Consider the following 22984-nt stretch of genomic DNA (forward strand, 5'->3'; position numbering starts at 1 on the left):
TTCTTTTTTTTTTTTACCACCACAAAAAGCCCTGCTATAAATATTTTTGTACACATAGGTTTCTTTCCTTTTTCTTTATCTCTTTGGGATACAGACCCACCCAGGAGTAGTATTTCTGAGTCAAATGGTATATTCAATCTTACAGCCCTTTGGCAGTTACAAATTGTTCTTCAAAATGACTAGACCAATTCAGAACTCCATCAACAATTCATTATTAGTGTTTCTATTTTTCCTCATCTCTTCCACAATTTGTCATTTTTAATATATTTTAATCTGTCTTTCCTAATTCTTGGTGATTAAGAGCATTTTATGTGACTATGGATAGCTATGATTTCTTCTTCTGAAAATTGCTTGTTCATATTCCTTGATAATTTATTAAGCATGCCTTTTATTTCTGCTCGTTATGCTCATTATCAATTTGACTCACTTATATGTATATATACATAAATATGTATTTATGTACATATATAGAGAAATATCTGTAAAACTTTATGTAAAATTGTTGAATATTACTGCATTGCTTATGGTATCTTTGTAGCAAAATATTATTTCTCTGATTACTTTTTAACTAGGTCAACTTTTGCTTTTGCTCTCTCAGATCATGATTACTGTTCCTACCTTTTTTTAACTTCAGTTGAAACACAATAGTTTCTGCTCCAATCCCTTATTTTAACTCTGTGTGCATTCTCCACTATTTTCCATTGATTTATCCCATGTATCAGACCCTCCCTACCTTCCCAGTTTGTCATTAGAAACAGGTTTGTTATAAGATGTTTGAATGCAAAATGAATCCAGCATTCATTTAATTCAATTTAGTTCAAAAATTTATTACTTGTCATGTGCAAAGGACAAAGGATAGATACAAAGACAAAAATAAAAGTACCAGATCTCAAGAAGTTTACATTCTATTGGCAGATGGGGATAGAGATGCAACACAAGCACTAAGTAAAAACAAAATACATACAAAACCAACCATAAACAATCCTTCCAAGATCAGCTGTTCTGTGTCCTCTAGGAAGAAATAAGAAATGAGATCTGACTAAAGAAGTAGTTAGAGAAAAGAGACTGACAATTTCTTGACGCAAATTTCTTTATTCTTAGTCCTCTATTGACACTACCTTTTTCTCTTTTATAAGCAATTCTTTACATTTCATTGAAGAAAAATCTGGTTCAGCATTTATTATAAGTGTGGTGTCCTAAAAGAGGAGTCTTTAGGTATTCAAGTGAAAGATCACTGGAAAAAAAATAGGTGATCATAATGGTAAATTATAAAATGCTGGCTCAGGTAACACTTGTGGCATTTACCTTAAAGGTCTGTGGTAAAAAGAAAAAGAACAAATGTGTAGAAATAATTCATTAACTTTATCAAGGGGACTTTGCTGAATAATGAAACATTGGATCTTATAAGAGAGGAAGGGATTTGCAATTTCAGCACTGGTGGGAACTCTTAAAAAGGAAATATTCTATCCCAATACCTTAAAACCCCCTATATTCTTAAAGAATTTTCTGGGGCACTGAGTCATAAAGATAATAGGCATTAGTGGCAGGACTCTTTATGATGCTGAAGCTGGATCTCTATCCACTATGCTATGCTGTCTCTCTTTATGGCCATAGCAGCTTAAAATTGAAATGCTATCCTTTTATTCTTTTTTTCTTTGATTGATTGAAGTTCTCCAAAGTTTCATTTTATTGCATGGATGGCTTAGGAGTCTCAAAGGCAAAGCCTTTGGAACATAAATCCCGGCAGAACCTAATATCCTAGAGAAGATTCTAACGGGCACCCAGTGATGCTGAAACCCAAGAAGCAGTTTGCCTAAGCCTGGGAGACTCATAATGCAGATGGCTCCATGGGAGTGATTTTGGAGGCCACAGAAATCTCCAAAAACATCCTAATAATTTACAGAGAAGTTGAAATCTGTATCAATGGAGGGACTAACTACATAGAGCAAATTACAAATTATTGAACTATAGAAGTACAGTATTTTGCTGAAAAATAAGGGGAAATGCAAGCAAATAAAGCACAGACAAGCTTTTTCTATCAAGGAGTTTTTTTTTTGTTTGTTTGTTTTGTTTTTATTGAAGCCTTAAGGTCACTGCAACATTATCCTAACTCTTCCCCCTTTCTATTTCTCCAGGTGCATTTATATACTATGAGACTCAATATCCATGATGATGACCATGTGATGAATTAATAGATTTTCAGTTACAGTCACTAAAAACAAAACTGGAAAGTATGTACTCAGGCATTTGAAATTCAAACAATTAAGCCAAAAAGATTCCTGGGTCAAGCTTATGAAAGAATAGCATTCTCTGCAATATCTCAGCAGTAAGTCTATCATTTTGAGTTAGTTTATGTTGTCTATTTTTAGGTGAAAAAAAGAGCAATGAACAAAATTAGCAAATTCTAAAAAAATGTAGATCCATTTGGACAAATATACATTGTTCAATCACTTTTTCTTGATTAGCTTAATGGAAAGATTGATATAGCAGGAAAAGTCCTGGAAAAGACCAGGAAAAGACCTATTTGCCTCATAAAGTTGCTTTGGGCAAATTGTTTTTCAAAGTTGTAAGCTTTCTATGTGAGCTATAATTATCATCCTAGACGAGTTATTCTTGATTTGAGGGGCAGCTTGTTATAGTAGAAAACATATTCTTCAGGAGAAACATGGAATTTGAACTCTCATTCTAAGAGATAACATTGAGCAGCCAATTAATGTCTCTGAAGCTCAGTTTCTCAATCTGCAAAAAAAAAAATATACAAGATTATTGTAAAAATCTAATGAAATGCAATATGTTAAGTCCTTTGCAAAATCTAAAGTGATATGAATATGCCATTAACTTGACTAAGCATTTCTAGAAATGCTGAAAATCTCCCTCTTTTGAGAACTATAAACACTTCAATCATATTAGGATATTGAGTACAAAAAAAAAAAAATCTCACCACTCAACTGAGGATCTATTTTCTGTACAAGCCATCAAAATTGAGCTACTCAGGTTGGAGGGCAGTTTGCTAATGGGTTATCCACAGGCACCATGTTAAATATTCATCTTTTACAGAGCTGTTCTAAAATGGAAATTTTCCCAGGCTTTTATTTTATGCCCCGGGGGGGACAGAGCATCTAAAAATAACCTAGTTTCTACCTTTCATGAAAATACTAGGGTCTTATACTTTATTTAAGGTGAGCATTGTCTTATCTGTGTACATTTTTTAATTCAATTCAATGCAACAAGCATTTTACTAAACATCTCCTCAAGTCACCATCTTAATCAGAAAACAGAATTGGGAGTGCCATAGTCAAGAAAATCTTAAGAATTTACTTTTCTGTTAAGAAAAGTACAATGAGGAAATAAAAAAAGATTCAATCTGGAGAAGTAATTTTCTTTTTTAATGCTTTCCAAATTAATGGAAAAAGGGAGGGGGGGGTCAAGGGAGTAACAACGGGAAGATGATTAAAAGTCAGATGAACTCAGCAATGAGTTAAAATTAAATCAGAAATTCTATTTTTCATTCTAATTTTATAGATTCACAATTCCATCAGAGTTGGAAAATAAACACAGGAGCCATCTAGTACAAATTCTAGATGAACAAGAGCCCTTCTACAACATTCCCAACAAGTGGACATCTGGCCATTGATAAGAGACCCTCAGTAAGGAAAAACTTACAACTCCCCAAAGTAATCCATTCTACTTTTGAACAGTTGAGATTTTTAGTATAGTTTTCCTTACATGAAGCCAAATTCTGCCTACAAGTTTAACTCTTCCTTCAAATGGTAATGCTTCAAATTCTTGAATATATCCAGCAAACACTCCACTAAGTAATGTCTTCTTCAACACCCCAAGGGCTTTTTAATCCATCCTTATATGACATAGTAATAGATGACATTGACATTTTCAATGTCTGACCAAGTTCTAACTACTCCATAGAGCTCCCTTCAGCCACTTTCCATGGCCTGGAACAAATTTTGTCATTTGCCATTCCTCCAGAGGGAATCTTTACAATACCACCCGGGGAAATTATCCACTAATTCAAGGACAAGTGTGAGCCTTTTGGTCACCCTCAAACTGATTTAGTCTGTCTGCTGAAATGATTTCCTGGGTTGTGGCTACTGCATATACTACCATTTCTTATAGCCACAGGTAAGAATAGAATGCCAAGTGGACACCAAAGGTAAATGAGCAGCCCTAAAAAGGACATGGCAAACCCTCACACAGAGGTGCTAGTCCTCCTTAAACATCCCATTCATCCCAAATATGTCATGTCGAGATCTGATAGCCAATACGTACAGATATTACGACAAGGACATAGGGCCAAGAGTCATTTCCCATTAACCAAACAAAGAATATGAACAAATTCTTTCAAAACAATTGCAATCTATTTACAACTATGTGAATTAAAATAAATAAATAGGATGCACACCTCACATTCAAAAATGGCAAAAAATAGAGATAATTAGTATCGAAGGAATTGATGGTAGACAGGCATACGGATAATTTTGGATGGAAGTGTAAATTGTTCCAGACATCTTGGAAGATATTTTGGAATTATGCAAAACTAATGACTACCACCCCATACTCTCTGACCCCAAATTCTCACTAAGAGATGAAAATGAGGGGAAAGGTGTGCCTTATATACACCAAAATAGTTTTAAAAAATGTTCTTTGTGCTATCAAAGGACTGGAAATAAAATAGGTATCCACTTATTCAGAGATAATTATATAAGTTAATTTCAGTATATGAATATAAAAGGAATATTATAAGAAATAATAGGAGACAAATGAACTGACACACAGGGTGAATAAAAATTAAGAAGACAGTATGCCAAAATGACTAAAATGATATCAGGAGAAAAAATATAAACAAGCCAAATGCTATAAAATCATAAGGATAAAGTTTTGTTCCATGGTAGAGATGAGACAGTGAAGTCTCCCCAAAAGAAAAACAGGTGACTTGAGTATAGAAGGTTGCCAAAGTTAGAATGATCATCATATTGTTTTGCTCAGTTATTAGTCTTTGTATTTTTGTAGTATTTTTTTTATTTTACACCTAAATACAAAATAAGAAAAGAAAAAAAAAAACATGCTAATGTACCTAGCAGACAATAAGAGAAGATTCAATATAAAACAATACATTTCCATTTCAAAAAATCCATATAATAAATACCATATGTTGTTTTCAAAGTAGCTTTTTCTATGCTGCCTTACTGGGTTTTTTTGGTTCTCTGCTGTGTACTTTTTTTCATTATTCTCCCTTCCCTTCTTCCACCCTAAATGTAACCTTCTTTAGCAATATTCTTTTCTGAATTCAAGCAGCATTTTTTTCATAGGACCTTTAAGGTTAATTTAGGTATTTATAACAACCAAAATGACTTGCTGCCCCAAAGCCATTCTTAAAACAATACTGCGGTCACTGGACACAATTTTCTCTTGGTTTGACTCATTTTGCTTTTCATTATTTCATGGAGGTCTCTCCACGAGTTTCTAAAATCATTGAGCTCATCATTGCTAATAGCAGAATAATCATCATGAGCATATACTACAGTTCGTTTAGCCATTCCCCAATTGACAGCATCCCCACAATTTCCAGTTCTTTGCCACCATAAACAGAGTAGCTACAAATACTTTTAAAGCAAATAGGTTATTTTTTATTTTTCCTTATCATCTTGGGCAAAGACCTAATAGTGGTGTTGCTGGGTCAGAGGGTACAGGCAGTCAATGAATTCTTTGGGCATAATTCCAAATTTCTCTCAAAAACAGTCAGCTCACAGATCTGCCAATAATGAATGAAGTAAATTAAAGAATTTAGGGTTAGTGTTATCTTTATTAAAGGAGCAAGTTCACTGGGTAAGAGAGGTAAAGAGGTATCTGAAGAAATTAGTATTGTATAATGCAAGCAGCCAAATCATATCTAATACATATGTTTTATAATATATGCACGTGTATATTTATATTTGATATATTACATTTAAATATATTTGAACATATAATATCTATATGTATTCATTGCTTGTGTATAAACACAAGGCCCTGAATAAGAAACAACATAAAAAAGGAAAGAGGACTTTTATTAGTTTTCTTATAGCGTCTATATCTGAACTACCAACTATCCTCATATTTACTTATTTTAGTAATATCATCAATTTTATATTCATCCATTCTAGACTAAGTGGTCCAGTTATTGACTTTGTATATATATCTATATTTTCTGGTCTCTACACCTTTGCTCTAGCTAGATTTTTAACATCTATAATGAAAGAACTAGAGATGTCTAACCTGACAAAATAATGTCTGAATTGCAAATGACCTTTGTCTTCAAATATTTGAAGGAAGGTCATCGGGAATACTATTCAATCAACATGTATGAAATGCTTATCATTGACACTTGTTCTGCATGGTTTTAGAGGTCAGTAGAAAAATCAATAGATAGAAGATAAAGAAAGATAGATTTTTACTTAATGTGGGGGAAATGTGCTTAAAATTAATATTCCAAAGAATAAGCTGCCACAGGAAGTATCACACACAGATAGGCCTTTACTGCAGGTCTCCTTAAACTTTTTCCACTTGTGACCCCTTCACACCTGAGAAACTTTTCCATTAACCCAAGCATGTAGGTTTGTGAAGTAAGTATGCAGATCAAAGGTTTACTGACAATAAACCATAATTTCGTGATCCCTACGTTCAGTTACAAGAGCCTACATGGGGGATATAGCTTAAGACACTGGGCAATTAGTGGAACCAGGAAAGTTCACTAAGGTCCAGACAGTCAGTCTGGTCATCCAGAGTCCAAAGGCTGGCCAGGTAATGAGTCAGGATGGGAGGGAGAGCATTAGATGGCGCGCAATACCAAAAATAAAACCTGAACTTAGAGCAGAGGCGGTCTGCTTTCCACTGTAGACATTCAAACTGGTGTGGATAGGTTCAGCATTGCCAATGGGTAGTCAGGGATTGTTCCTTTTTAGACAATGTTCTTTGAAAGAAAAAAAAAATTCTTTCAAAAGATGGAAAATAAAGGAAGAGTGAGGTCTTATGAGATTAAGGGATCCAAATGTATGAACTTTTGGATGAACAGTGTCTTTCTTTAACAAGTAGCAAGAGCATCTGTTTTGTAAATAGCAGAGAATAGTGAGAAGAATTTGCAGATCTTGAGAAACCTTTCATTAGAAAAAAGAATTCATCTTTTAAAGGCTGTCATAAAGAAGATGCCAGATTTTAAGTGAATGAATACTGTTAATGATCGCATTTGCATAGTGCCTCCCTTCCAACAATTGCAAAGTGCTTTTGGAAAGGGAAATATTCAGCCAGAAAGTTTCATCTTTCTTTTCCAGAAATAGAATCAGAGGCATTAAGGTGAAGGGATGTGCTAATAGGCTAAAAGAAGGTGACTCAGCCAGAAAGATGTTGGTAGGAGGGAATAAAAGGGGATATAGATAATCATAGGCTTATAAAATTATATATCTGGAGTTTTTAAACCATTGAGTTCATCTTCCTTATTTGAGAGATTAGGAAACTGAGGTTTAAAATGTTAAGTGACTTACCTACAGTCACTCAGGTGGCAGAGCCAGGACTTGAATCTATCATTGTCCCTCCAAAGAGACACCGGATGCCCTTTGAAATAAATTGATCTGGGGTCCTAACGCAGGTAATTCTAATCTTAGTGATGGTAAAACTGCACCTAAATTGCCAAAAATGATGAAATTTATTATAGTCTCAGACAGAGTGAAAAATGATTCTTCACTTGAATATAATTCGCCTGGAGTTATGAAAGCCCTAAAGGAGAAACATTAGCAGAAAAGGAATAGTGTTTCACTACCATCAACTCTGAGTAAAACCGAAGGGCCCTGGAAAGAGATAATCAGCATTTAGGATTATTCTTTGTTTACTTCTCTTCAACCCACCTAATTCCTTCTTGAGCAAAGTCTTATTTCCAATACGGAATGCCCATCTGTGAGGGCCCTGTCCTTCCAGATTTGACTAGAAAGGGACTTACAGGTGCTCCAGTCTGCAATGCACAGATGATGCCATATTGTGATCATAGTGTGACCCACTAAATCTCAGAGATCTCTCAAGGTGTAAAGAGAAAGTTTATTGGTTTCTCATGAGAAGAGGGCAGTCACTCTCAACGTAGGAGGAGTAAAAGTGAGGTGCTGAGCACAGGCAGCAGGGCCAATATATATGTTCCCTAATGCAACATTAACCTCCTCTCCTAACCCCGCCCCCCCCCCCACCGCCATGGCTCATCCTCACTGACTGAGAATGTGACCTTACATTCTAAGTGCAAAAACTACAGTGAATGGGGAAGCAACACATAGATTCGGATTTAAACAAAGACATGCCTTTTACTGACCCTGAGACAAGTGCTTTCAATGTTTGGGCTGAGTAGATTAGGGCTGGGCCAGTCTGCTCTACACCCTCCCAGAATTGTTCCACCCACCCGTATCCTGGGAACTATTTGCCAGTGGGGAAAGGCTGGGGAAAATCGGAATTTGATCCCATAGCTTGGTTAATTTAGAGTTTCCCTTTTGAGAAAAAATCCAATTTTCCATTCAGCAGCCCCACCTCAACAACTGACAGCCCCAAAGATATTGGCTTTTCTCCCACCACATGAAGCTGGAGTAAGGTTTCATGCACTTGACAAATTGATGTGCTGAACTCAGAGAGGCAAAGAAAGTCAAAGGAGAAGGTAGCTGCTTTGTCTTTCCTCTCGTTTGGGCCTTAGATGGTGGCAAGGACAGAAGAGAAATGATTAGAAAGATCCAAAGCATTGGAAAGGTGAACAAGTTGGATCAGAAAAATCTAAACTCCTTAAGGGCTTAATTATAGAGGGGAAGTCAACACTTAAAAAGGAGATGGAGTCAGAAAAGTGGTAAGGGATGTCTTGCTGTAAGGGTATGAATATGCTCATGACATGCAGGCAATATATAGTGAAAGCTCAGTTCTTAAGCCCTGGGGCTTAAGAATGCAGATGCAGAATCAAAGTTACCATGAGTAGAGGAGAAAGGGAGGGAAGAGCCAGGGGACAGTCAGCATCCCTTCAAAAATGGTTTGGAAAAAATGAAAGGATAAATCATTATTTTTCTAATTTTATATTTCAAATTAAAGGGGAAAAATTATTGATTAAGGATCACTTTTAAGCCAGCAAGAAAGGGCTATTGGATATATTCTTCCACAGGCTTAGATGTCATGAAACAAGACGACCTCCCAGAATGTCATGTGGACCTTCTCTGATTAATTTATAGTAAAATATGAAAACACACAATTTGCACACAATAGATCAGAACAGATAGAATGTGATCTACATCCTTTCAAAGAATTTCAAAATGGATGAGGTCCATTGGAGTACAGTTATAGAGCAAGATTCCAGTTGAGAAGTCTGATACTCTTTAATAAATGTATATGTATTCATTTAGAATTATTATTTAATCATTAATATAGATAAATATTTATATAGTATATGTGTGTATATACCATATGTTTCTAAACTATATTTACATGTACATATTTACATAAATATACATATACATATAGAAGTAATCATATAGGAATATGTACATATATATGCTTATATATACTCCTGAAGATTTATATTTGTATGTATAAATGGATATATATACATATACACATATGTATGTACTCCTGAAGATTATATTTGTAGATGTAAATGGATGATGTCCATCGGAGTACAGTTATAGAGCAAAAGATTCCATCTGAGAAGACTGATACTCTTTAGTAAATGTATATGTATTCACTTAAAATTATTATTTAATCATTAGTATATATGAAGATTTATGTAATATATGAAATATGTTCTTCTAAACTATATATACTTATGTGCATATACTTGAAAAAATGCACATTTACATATAGAAGTAAGCATATATGAATATGTACATATATATGCTTCTGAAGATTAAAGAACATATTATATATTTGTATATGGATACACGTACAAATCTGTAAGCGCATACACAATATATCTGCATGCATACATGTATGTGCATACACAGTTTGCCATATGAATTCTATGTGTATGTGTGATTAGATAATAAAGTGGGAGGCAGATATATACAAGCACAACACGCCCAAGTGTGAAAGAAGATCTAGCTATTTATTGTCTGTGTATAGTGACCAGAAAAGCAGATGCTCAGTAATGAAAGCTTGCGTGTACCTCTGAGGTTATTCACTTTAATTAATTTTAGAAGAGGAAACAGAATTTTCAAGGGGGCAAAGGGTTAGGGCAATGGTTTGAATGGCATTTTGTTGTCAGGCCGGGTTAAAATCCTAGTCTCTTAGCACCTGATCCTATGCTGTTCCCACTCCAATAACAAGCAGTTTCTAATTTTTTGTTTGTTCTCTTTTCGTGCATGATTGACCTTTCCTTAGGTAATATGTTATTTATTTATATTGGAAGCCATTAAAGTCGGAGCCCTGCTAATATACTTTTTTTACAGCCAGAGTCTCAACATTTTCAGGCACATTAAAATTCCTGATGTGAAAAAATAGGTTAGTTTCCAAGGTTTTAAACTGGATCAAGTCAGTATATTTTCCTTCACTAGCTGGCCAGTCTGAAACACAGTATTTGCAATGCTAAAGCCCAAACTGCAGGCCACGGTAGCTACAGGACTTTCAAAAACGTCCTCACAAGAATGAAAGTACTGCCATCTATGGACCAGACTAGATATTCATATAGAAATACCATTTCACATGTCTATGGAAAACTGTCCAGGAGCTGGAGCAAGTGATCAGCAGCAATGGGGGCCTAAAACAATAGGTCCACCTTGAGTCATTTAGAAAGAAAAATGTAGATGAATTCAAGCAAAATATCATATAGTTTTCACTCCTAACCAGTTGTTTTTAGCCCAAAGATAGGATGGGACACAAGTTATTAAAATATTTTAAAGTATATCTTTTATTCTAGATATGGAATGGAAGTAATAAGGAGCCACAGAAATGTACTAAAGAAGGGGATAGTGATGGTCATATAGACAGATATTCATTTTAAGAAAATTATTTTGGGAACTCATGTGGAGGACAGGTTGCAGAGGAGAGATAACCAGACAGAAAAACCAGTTAAGAGGCTACTGCCATTCTCCAGAAGATTTGAGGGTACCTTGAACTAGGGTGGTTGATGTATAAATAGAGAAAAATAGGTGTGTATTAGAGATATTGTGAAAATAGATTTGGGGAATATAAAGAAAGAAATTAATAGCTCCCACCTTCAAAGACATTATATTCTAATGGGGGAGACAATAAGTACAGAAATAGCCCTATAAAACTAGAGTTCTTTATGTATAAATAGAAAAAAATATGATATGAAAGAGATTTGGAGACAGATTTGGGAAATTTAAAGAAAGGAATTCACAATTCTCACCTCCAAAGACCTTGTGTTCTAATGGGGGAGCCAATGTGTACATGAATAGGCAGGTGAGGAGCAAACTGAACCATGAAGACGTTCAACAGTTCTGAGGCAGAGACAAATAGGAGTTATTTCTAAGCCCAGTGGACAACCAGTGTGAAGGCCCAAAGATGGGGAATAGAGTGTCACGAATGAGGGGAGGCAGTAAGGGAGTCAGTTTGACTGTCCCCCAGAGATAATCTATAGTGCCATAGACAGTCCTATAGAGACATATTCCCCATGAAGAGGAATAAATAAAATAGTATAAATCTGGCCACATAGATTGGCTGAGGATATTCAGAGCTTTAAAATCGGATAGAGGGGTTTGTTTTCCATCCTAGAGGAAAGTGAGCACAGGAGTATGGTCAGATTGACACTTTAGCGGGATCACTTTCTAGCAGCATACTAAAAGCACAGAACTGGGAAGAGACTAAAGGCTGGGAGGATAATCAGAGTGCTACAATTAAAATCCAAATGAGAGCTCATAAAGGCGTGACTTTGTAAGTGAAAAAAAAAACAACATCTAACAACTAATTAGAGATGTAAAATAGTCCAGGATGCTCCTGAGGTCACAAACCTCAGGGACTGGAATTCAGGAAATGGACCTTTGGACTTAGTGGGGTGTTTATAATGAATGAAAATGAGCTTTATTTTAGATTGGAGAGTTTGAGGTGCTTATAGGGCATTCATTTTGAAATGTCTAATGAACATTCATGTGGGATCAGAGCTAAGGGGAGAGACTAGGACTGGGTCTAGCGTTCTAGGAGTCGTTTGCATAGAGATGACATGGGCAAGATGATGAAGTCATTCAATGAGAAAATGAAGAAAATATGAAATGGTGATTGTGACAGATTAAGATATACCTGAAGGTGGAAATGACATGTGGATGATGATTCAGTTAAAGGAGACAGAAGCAGAAAGAAAACGAGGAGGAAACAATGTCACAGATTCCCAGATAGGAGAGAGTATCAAGGTGACTGATGATAAATTCTGTAAAGAAGCCAAGGAGGAGGAGAATTGGGGGAAAAGCCATCAGATTTGACAAACAAAACGCTGGGTTACTTTTGAGAGAGCACTTTCAGTTGAATGATAAGGTCACAAACCAGATTCTCAAACTAGAATGTGAGAAGAGAGAGAAAAAAAGCAATGAGTGTAGATAAGCTCTTTATTGTTGTGGCTGTGGCTGTTTGCTGGGAGTTTGGATGAGAAAGGGAGGGAAGCTAGAGGAGGGTAGTTTAAGATAATGGTAGAATCAAATGATATTTTTTGGATGAGAGATGCTTGGGTGTGCTTGTAGATAGGGAACGAAAAGGAGAAATTAACTATTTTAACATTTATTTATTTAAAACTAAATATACAATAAGAAAAACAAAATAGAAAAAGAAAGACGGAAAAAGGAATTTTATATTTATATATATATATATATTGCCATGTGCCCAGATCAGGGAAGATTCAGTATGTGTAACAATAAATTTCCATTTAAAGAATGACTAGGGAGCTAGGTGGCACAGTGGAGAGAGTACCAGCCCTGAAGTCAGGGGGACCTAAGTTTAATTCTGGTTTCAGACACTTAACACTTTCCAGCTGTGTGACCCTGGGCAAGTCCTCCAATTGCCTCAGCCAAAAAAAAAAAAAAAAAAAAGCATACATAATAGAAGCTAACCTCAACATGTTTACCTTGCACATCTAGCTTGGATGTGTTTATACTTCACACCAGTTAAACCCAATCCTGGGGCTTTTGGGGAGGAGGTTCCTCAGGTGGTCCTAGAAGGGTCCCTGTCCTGTCCCAAGTCTTATTTGTTTTTCAATGGTCAATGTTCTCCCTAGGGTGTAATTTTGTTCTGGTTGTGAGGGAAATATGGATAGCTTGGGATTTTCTGAGCTGCTCCATCATTTCCCCAGCTATACATCGGATCTAGATTGGGAAGGAAAAAAAATTCTCATTGGGAAAGCTGTAAGAAAAGAACTCATGATTGGCTGAAAGAATTTCAGAGTTCTTGATTATGGAAAGGAGTGACAACTAAGGGTAGGATCATTTCTGTGTTGAGTTGAGATCAGACGAAAGAGTAGAGTAAGGCTTAACTGAAGTTCTTGAAAAAATGATAATTTGAGAAAATATCAATACGCATGTCAACATTTAGGCAAGAAGGGGAGTGGGGAGGGAGGAAGATTGAGAAACATATATTACACAAAAAGGAAAATGGCCTTAGAAGCTAGTAGATAACGGATACCAGATTCAGAATTTGTTAGTAAAGTTGGAAAAAATGAACATCAGAGGAACAAAGGTGGCCAAGTGATGGTGGCAGAGGGAAAATCTGGAAATGAAAATGGAGAACATAATGCATTCTACCTTCTCTTTCAGGACAGTCAAGAGGAATGAAAGGAAATACAACTTGGAAATGACATGCAGGGATGCTCTGTATCTAGGGGAAGCATAAAACCAGAAGAAGAAAATTACAGAAAAGCATACAATTAAGGGAAATTTGTCAATTATGGAACAAGGGGTCTAAAAGCACTGAAGCAGCTGCTAGAAGAATCACTGAATGAAAAAGTTTTAATACAGACAGAGAAGAGAGAATGAAGAGCAAGAGGTGTTGCTTGAGATGGATAACATTTACTTGTAGGCTGGTCACCTAAGGTTCAGTATCAATAGATCTGGGAAAATAAAGGGTTGGGGTGGGAGGTTGCTGTCTCTCTGGGAAGATATACACATATCATGTGATCCAAGTCCATTTTATAGCTCTCATTTGGAGTGTGTAACTACTTGCCATTTCTTCTCCAGTTCATTTTACAGATGAGGAAACTAAGACAAATAGGGTAAAATGACTTGCCCAGAGTCACATAACTAGTAAGTGTCTGAGACTAGATTTTAACTCAGACCTGGCATGCTATCCACTGTGCCACCTAGATGCCCAAAGTACTGCTGTCTTATACCTTCACTACCCTCCTTCAGACATACTCCAGCTTAGGAAGGCATCTGTGCATCTAAAACTTAATGCAAAACTCTGGATTTTATTTGGTTCTTGACCCTCCCATAGTTCCTTTGTTCTGACTCTTCCATTTTATTTTCATTATTGATGAACTCATCTAGTTTGAGCTATTTCTCTTGACATTTACCTTGTCATACCAGCTTTATATTTGCTTTTTTCTCATCTTCCTTTAGCTGAATTTGTCATTTTTGCCATCCATTTCAACCTTTGATTGTTAAATCTCCAATATGACTCTTACATCATTCTCTTATATTTCTGCCCTGCCTCTGGCCACAGCCCTTGGCCATAAAACTTTGATTTCCCAGTATACATTTTTGGCTTTGATACAAATGACTTTGAAAATGACTATTTTCCTTATAATTTATTATTAAATCTGTCTATCTGTCTCTCTGTTCTCTCTGTCTTTTGGTCTCTTTGTCTCTTTGTCTTTTCTGTCTCTCTATTCTCTCTGTCTCTCTGTTTCTAGGTTTTTCTCTCTTCTTCCTCGCTCTCTGTCTTTCATTGAGCTTTAACCATTCATTAAATGCTACAATACCACATGTAATAATGTCTGCATTCAAACTTAGGTGTAATGACCTGATGTTCAATGCCCCCATTATATCCTGCTGCCATATTGTTTTCCAGCCCAACTCATTCATTTAGCTGCAAGGATCACAAACTGGATAAAACATGAACCTAGAAGATATTTTAGAAGAGTTACAGAGCTGTGGAATGATAAAGAGGGGAGTAAAGCAGATCTGTCTCTTGATACCTTTTATTGGAAAGCTTGCCACACTCTCCAAGTTCAGAAACTATTGAATAAGATATTGTTCCCAGCCATATAACCTAGTAGATAAAAAAGATAAATGCACAAGAAACTGGGTTTAGTACTTTGTGCTGGAGGCTTGGTGTCTTTACAGCCACGTGTTCCGTCCTGGCTGTAGGCTCTGGGATGCAACAAAGGCAGGTTGTAAGCAGTTCCCAGCATCTCATATCTGTTAAAAAAACCATACAACTCACCCCAGTTCTTACATCTACCTAGACACAAAACAGCCAAGCTGCTGCTATATCATCCTGCGTGGAAGATTTCTCTGTCCCTGGGATGCTGTGCAGTTTTTTCCAGCCTGACCAGGGGGATCATTGAAGAGTGTCTCTGTGGAAGGCCCATGGCTCAGATCATTTACCACAAAAACCTATGACCTGAGTCAGGTCCTTGGATGCTGATCCACAACAATCAGGTTTTGTTTTTTTCTTTTGTGTCCAAGGAGAGTCTTGGGGTAGGGGTAAGGAACTTGTGATCAGAGAGTCATTGTGGGAAAGGATCTCAAACACCCTTCCCAGTGAAGATAAATGACTTGTCCAAGCTCATACAGGTGATGTGAAAAATGAATCAAATGAACCTGGATCCTCTTTCTACTCTGCCATCCTGTCTCTCACTTTAATGTAGATTGACAGGTGGTATTTAATGTAGATAATTCTTTTAAAGAATTGTGAAACCTTTTGCTTTTATGTGAAATTAATCTATTCCCTCTTTCCTTCCCTGCCTTAAAACAGTGCTCTTTTTTTAAGCTTTCAAACAAACAAAAAGAAACAATACAGAAATCATGTTATTGTTGTTCAAACATCTCAGTCATGTGTGACTCTTCATGAATTTCTTTGGGGTTTTCTTAGCAAACATACTGAAGTGGTTTACCATTTTTTATTCTGGCTAATTTAACAGATGAGCAAACTAAAGCAAATAGATCTAAGTGACTTGCTCTGGACCACACAGCTAGTAATTGTCTGAAGTGAGATTTGAACCCAGTCTCCCGTTCCAGGACTGGTGCTAGATCTACTTCCCCACTAGCTGTCCCATCAATCATATTTCCCAGCATACGTGACATTCTTTACCCATCAAAGTCAACTTCTTCGACATCGATTTTTTTGTTCAGACGTTTAACAAACATTTGTCCTCCGTGTTATATAAAAGAGACTGTGCCAGTCACTGTGTAAGACAAAAAGTTGAATCAAATATCATTTCTCCTCAATGTAGATGTTGTTCTTGAGTGAAATGATGATCTGGGAGATAAATGATCAAGGGAGTATTATCACCTTACATCCCTTTTTGCATTAAAAGATAAAAGAGGATTTGTTTTTATGGAGGATGTTCAGGGTGATTCTCATTTTTTTTTATGGAGACACCCTTCACCACCGATGAGCTCACAAAATAAATTGTGCCAAAGATTTTCGGGATAATGGCAGCCAATGCTGACTGTTCCCAGAAGTAGGATGCCCTGGGAATGTGTGCATTTAGAAAGAACTCAGTTATGCAGCATACACTATATAGGACTGTCCTCAAAGAAAAAATCCAGGAGATGGGCTATAGATATGTTATTCAGGACAACAAGAGGCAGTCTAGTCTAACGGATAAAGAGTTGGGTCAGTGTCAAAAAGACCTGAATTCCCATCAGTCAGTGAGTCAATAACCATCCAATTAAATTCCTTTTTTATGGGAAGCACTGTGCTGAACCCTGGGGAGATAAAGAGAGGCAAAAGATGGACCCAGCTTTCAATGGATTGCTCAATGGATTGGGGGAGACAACATGTGAACAGCGATGTTCAAACAAGATATTTATGAGATTAATTTGCTATAATCAACAAAGGGAACATTCTAGGATTAAGAGGTTATGGGTCAGTTTTCCTGTAAAAGGTAAGATTTTAGCTTAGACTTGAATGAAATCAAAAAATCTGGGAAGCAGGGATGAAGGAAGAGGAAATTTGGGAGAAAGGGGACATCCAATGCAAACCCCTAGAATCTAAAAATTGAATTTCTTTCTCTAGGAAGGCCAGAGGCCAATGGCACTGGATGATAGAATATGCAGGTGGTATTTGGTATTAAAAGGCTAGACATATTAAGGGACAGATTATAACGATGTTTGAATTGAACAGAAAATGTTATATTTGATCCTGGAGGTGACAGGGGACTACTAAGATTTATGAAGTATTAAGACCTGGTTAGACTGTGCTTCAGGAAGATCACTTTGACATCTGAGTGGGATATGGACTGGCGTTTGGAGATACTGGAAGCAGATGGCCTCTTCAGGCTATGGCAACAGTCCAGACCAGAGGTTATGAGGGCTTACTTTCACCAAGGTGGTGATATTATCAGAGGAGAAAGGGGAAGCCCATGTGAGAGCTGGTCCAAAGTTATCAGTCAATATTCTCGGCGATAGATTGTATTGGTTGTTGTTCTTTGTTTCCAAAGAGGAGGAAAATGACATCACTAAGTTAGAGTGGAACTACAGCGTGTCTGGCTGTCTGAGCAGACCAGTATGGGCTTGAGGGCTCGGCCACAGGTTGGACACAAATAGTCCCTATGAACATTTCAGGTGCTTCTCTAACTTTGTGCACCTCGGGCTAATTTACTTCTGCTTTCCTCATAGAGCACAGCCCCTTCTATGATGAAGGCACACCATGCTGGACAGTTCTGGGCCAGTATCTCCCATGCCCTATAACCAACTGTAAAGTTCTTAAGGGAGACCTTGAGAGTATCCTTGAGCCATTTTTTCTGATCACCTTGTAAGCATCTTTGATACTTTCAGTCATGAGGGCTTATGGGAAATCATGTCAAAATATGGCTGTAGAGAAGTTCATTAGTACAGCCCATCAACTTCTCCATGGCACACCTGACCCTAACCATAAATGCATGGGTTCTGGAAAACAGACGATGCTCTCGAGCTTTCCTGGTCGCCAATGGAGGAAAATAAGGCTGTGTGCTTGCTCCCAGATTTTTAGCCTGATGTTTTCAGTCATGTTGTCAAACATGTGGCATCAAGGTCTGCTACTGCACTAATGGCAAATTCTTCAACCTGAAAGGGCTAAAAGCCAGAGCTGAGGAGGAGGAAGCGAGCTAGAAGCCAAACTAAGGTGGAGGGTGAGTTAGTGATGGCTGTTTTGTTTGCAGATGACTGTGTGCTCCAAGACAAGCAGAGCTTCAGCAGAAGATGGCTGGATTCTCTGCTGCCTGTGCTCATCTTGGTTTCACTATTAATCCCAAACTTGAGCACAGGCTCCACCAGCCAGCACCAGCGTGTGGACCCTTGGGTTACAGCACATGGAGACGTTCTGGAAGCTGTGGGTGAGCTCTCTTACCTCGGCAGTCTCTGTTCCACATTGATACTGAGGTTTCCCTACATTGCCAGAGCTAGCTCAGTGTTTGGGAGGCTCTGAAGGAAAGTGTGGGGGAGAAGAGGTATCAGACCACCAAGAGATTGTATATTGGGGGGTGAGAGTGAGGAATTAAGGATGATATCCAGGTGTAGCTTTGGGTGAATGTAAGGATAATGGTCCTTTAAGAATAATATGGAACTTAGAAAAAGGCGATAGCTTGAGAAGACATATAATGTTTCTAGTCTTGCTAGGCCTGAACTGAGAAAAGGAATTCCATGTCTCATCACTAATTAACCTGCCTATAGACCCAAATAATTAATTAGTCTGGAAATTTTAATTTATTTAAAAAATCTCAAGTTCTCCAATTCTTAATCAGTTTAGCAAATTTAATGGCATCTAGTTATGGGAGATTAAACTTTCCCTGGTAAGTGGGAATGATGAGGGGTAACACTTGGCCACCCCTGAAATTCTCCTCTCTCTGGGTTCCCACAAATGTCTCCAACAACAATAATTGAATATGACATCATCTAGCCATGATAGAACCTAGGTTATAGAACATAGCCCCAACCCCCCAGGAAAACTGGGTTTGAGAACATAAAATGATCCAGCACTCCCAAACCCCCTTTTGCCCACCCAAAAGACCCTTGGCTCCTTCTCTGTCAGAAACCTCCTTGGCATAAGAATAGCAACAGAAATCTCATACAAAACTGCTCTCTCCCTGCCCTTGTCTTTCATGTATCCCCTTAACAAACATTGGAAAAATGTCAGAGAAGGAAGCAGGCTAACCTGTTTTTGGTTTCCATCTATCCTATAAAAAGCCCTATGACCTTTTGTTCATCAGCATGTGCTTTGGATGCTAATGCCATGTGGTCAAATCAACTTAAATAAATTCTCTGATTAAAAATTAATATTTCCCAACTCGTCTCTATATTTTGGCACAACAGCCAGAGTTCTGGGCCCTCATCTGGAGTTCACAACTTATCACATGTCATTGATACGTGCTATGCTTGCCCATGGGACTGAAGGCCTGGGGAGTTGCATGTTGGCATATCTAGGCAATATAAAGTGTTTGTGTTTCTTCTCGGCACCTTATCCACAATCCTCTTGAAGACATTGAGTTTACTTGTAACCTTATTGGATTTAAGACACCCCATTTCTGACTTACACTGACAATCCCGTCTCCTTGAATTTTCGTCTCCTCCTCCTTTTTAGCTTCCCTTTTTATTCATTGTCTTCCCCATTAGATTATAAGCTCCTGGAAGATAGGGCCAGTCCTCCATTCAGTTTGTATGTGTACTCAGTGCTTAGCATCTGGCAAATAGTAATCACTTAATAAATGCTTTTGATTAATCGACTGACTCTTAAGAATAATTTAGATTTATGTAATACTTGAAGATTTCCACAACATTTTGCTCTCTCCTGTTTTTCTCAACCAGCCCCCAGACAGAGGTGCTATTTTTAGCCTCAGTGCAGGGATGAGAAAATTCAAGCTTAGAGAGTTTCTTGCAAGATCACACAGCTCTTAAGTGCCTGAAGCATAACCAAAGCAGATCTTGCCAACGTCCAGTCCATCACTGAATGCTATTAAATATGAGGGAACAGACAGAGTCAAATAGGTAGTAAATAAAAAGACTAGGATTTGAATCTGGGTGATTGGAGTCTGGTCCAGCGACACCACATTGCTCCCACTCAGTGAACAAACATTTCTCAAACACCTCGAGAATTTGAGAATATAACAACTGATAGTATTTAATGCTTTGTATTCATTACACCCTTTAATCCTCATTACACCCCTTTGAATTCAAAATTAAGGTTACCTAGAAGGAGGTAACAAAAGCACAGAGAAGGTGTGACTTCCTCAATGACACTTCCTTAAGGCTTGGAGCTCCCTAAAGCCAAATTCAGGCTGCTAGCCAGCATCCAGGGCTGCCTCTGGGAGAGATACACAGTCGGCCAGTTCCTGACTTTCCAAGAGTACTGAAGGAGGGCTGTTCTTTGTCCACCTTCTCCTCATCATGAGGAGGGAAAAAAGGAGGAGAGCCCAGTTAGGTCTCAGGGAGCTCCTTCAGGATGAGCTCTTTTGCTAAGAGACTCTCTCATCCCTTGACAACTTCTGGGAGGTTGCACTGAGTTTGCAAATCAAAGCAGAAAGCAAGCCATAAGCAAAAGTGTTCTGGGATTGCCTCATTAAACACCAGCACCGCCAGAAGTCTTGTATCCACTGGAACGGGAGAGCGAGGGGAAGCTTTAAGTGGATCTCACCGGCCAGGACTCCACTGCTTTGGTTATCCATGGAATAAAAGTCATGTACAGAAAGCAATTCTCCTAATGTGAAGAGGAAGGGAACTGAAGGCGAGAGCCTGGCAGAATGGAGTGAGGGATCAAGAACTGGGGATCGGCACACCTGGATCCAGTGCAGTGCCGTTACTCTGGTCAAGTTTACCTTTTTCCTCTTTTCTTTCTTTGCCTCCCTTGACCATCTGACTAACACTTGACTGAGGAAAATAGAATTAAGGGATGAATAGGCCTAAAGGGAGGAGTTTGTGTGGTACCAGAGAAACTGAGGCAAGCAGAGATTGGGTTTTAATCTTTAATGTGGAATTGAAGCTAGCTGACTGGATAGGACTCTTGTCCAAAGCATCTGATGCAGATAAACTAAGGCACGGAACTTATATAGTTAACCAAGGTTTGCAAACAGAATACATAACCTGAGCACACAATCATTTAGGGGAAACAAAGGCAGATCATGTTCTGCCTCGGTTTCCCCGAATTGTTCTGCCTCAGTTTCCCTAAATTGTTCTGCCTCAGTTTCCTTACATCAGTTTCCCTGAATTGTTCTGCCTCAGTTTCAGCAAGAATCAAGATAATGCACCTGGAGTTTAGGATGCAATGATATGTAAAGGTGATCTGCACTTCAAGTTTTTCTTGGGCTCTTTTTTTTTAAAACTCAGTTTTCCAGTCCTAATGACAAGGAATGGGGGGTGGCTATGGGTCATAATCCAGGGCTCAACATTTGGAAATAATTCTATTCCAAAATGAGAAACAATTCTACAGAGCCATAACTAGCAACGTCCAGTGGTTGTGGCAAATGGCCCAAAATACACCTAAACAGGCTGCACTCAAAGGATTATCAAAGCAGTTTTAGATATAAATTCAATTGAACTTTCGAGAGCTTGGGCTTTGAGCAACAAGTCCCCATTTAGGAAAAGATTCACACATACTAGGTGACGATTTTGATTCACTAGGTGAAGATTCTGATGCTGGCAAAAGAAGCAGCGTAGGCCACGGGCAGGGAGAATCTCAATGTTTTGGAACAGTAGTAAGTGGTTTGGTAGCTTTTTATTTTAAATTATTACTCTTTACATCCAGCCATTCTGGAGAGCAATTTGGAATGATGCTCAAAAAGTTCTCAAACTGGGCATACCCTTTGATCCAGCAATGTTACTACTGGGCTTATATCCCAAAGAGATCTTAAAGGAGGGAAAGGGACCCACATGTGCAGAACTGTTTGTAGTGACCAGAAACTGGAAACTGAGTGGATGCCCATCAGCTGGAGAATGGCTGAAGAAATTAAGGCATATGAATGTTATGAATATTATTATCCTATAAGAAATGACCAACAGGATGATTTCAGAAAGGCCTAGAGAGACTTACACGAACTGATGCTGAATGAAATGAGCAGGATCAGGAGATCATTATTTACTTCAACAATAATACTGTATGATGATCAATTCTGATGGACCCGGCCATCTTCAACATTGAGATAAACCAAATCAGTTCCAATAGAACAGTAATGAATAGAGCCAGCTGCACCCAGCAAGGACACTCTGGGAAATGAGTGTGAACCACTACATAGCATTTCCAACCCCTCTGTTTTTGTCTGCTTGCATTTTTTATTTTTTTCTCAGGGTAAGTGTACATAATTTCAGTCTGATTCTTCTTATGTAGCAAAATAACTGTATGGACATATATACATATATTGTATTTAACATATACTTTAACATATTTAACATGTATTGGTCTACCTGCCATCTGGGGGAGGAGGTGGGAAGGGGGGAAAAAATTGGAACAAAAGGTTTTGCAAAGGTCAATGCTGAAAAATTACCCATGCATATATTGTAAATAAAAAGCTATAACAATAAAAAAGAAAAGTTAACATAATAGAAAAAAAGTATCAATAAAAATATTTTTTAAAAAAATTATTATTCTTGTTAATTGATTTCAAATTCAATTGTACTTTTTAGAGTTTAGCACCCTGGGACAAAATTTAGATGTCATCACCCTATTTAAAGTTCCTCAGTTCTGTTCTTATTAATAAATTATTTTGGTCAGTCAACAATGCATTGATTAATACTTTAAGTTTCCTTTCCATAGCTTAAATAACCCTTCAACTGAAATCAATGTCATTATTATCATTTATTCAAGTGAATACCATTGAATCAATATTTATTAAGTGCTACCGTCCAAAATAATTGGT

The 22984-nt window shown here is 37.6% G+C and overlaps 1 long non-coding RNA gene across 1 annotated transcript in view; it reads right to left on the minus strand.

The window, feature by feature from the left end:
- Positions 1-826: 826 nt before the first annotated feature.
- The window catches only part of LOC116419870, a 236311-nt gene continuing 214153 nt past the window's right edge, over positions 827-22984 (minus strand). Inside the window, exon 3 of the long non-coding RNA XR_004230198.1 lies at positions 827-2739. This is a non-coding gene — a long non-coding RNA (uncharacterized LOC116419870). The remainder of the gene's footprint in view (positions 2740-22984) is intronic.

Source organism: Sarcophilus harrisii, chromosome 6, assembly GCF_902635505.1.
Source record: "Sarcophilus harrisii chromosome 6, mSarHar1.11, whole genome shotgun sequence".
Classification (NCBI taxonomy): domain Eukaryota; kingdom Metazoa; phylum Chordata; class Mammalia; order Dasyuromorphia; family Dasyuridae; genus Sarcophilus; species Sarcophilus harrisii.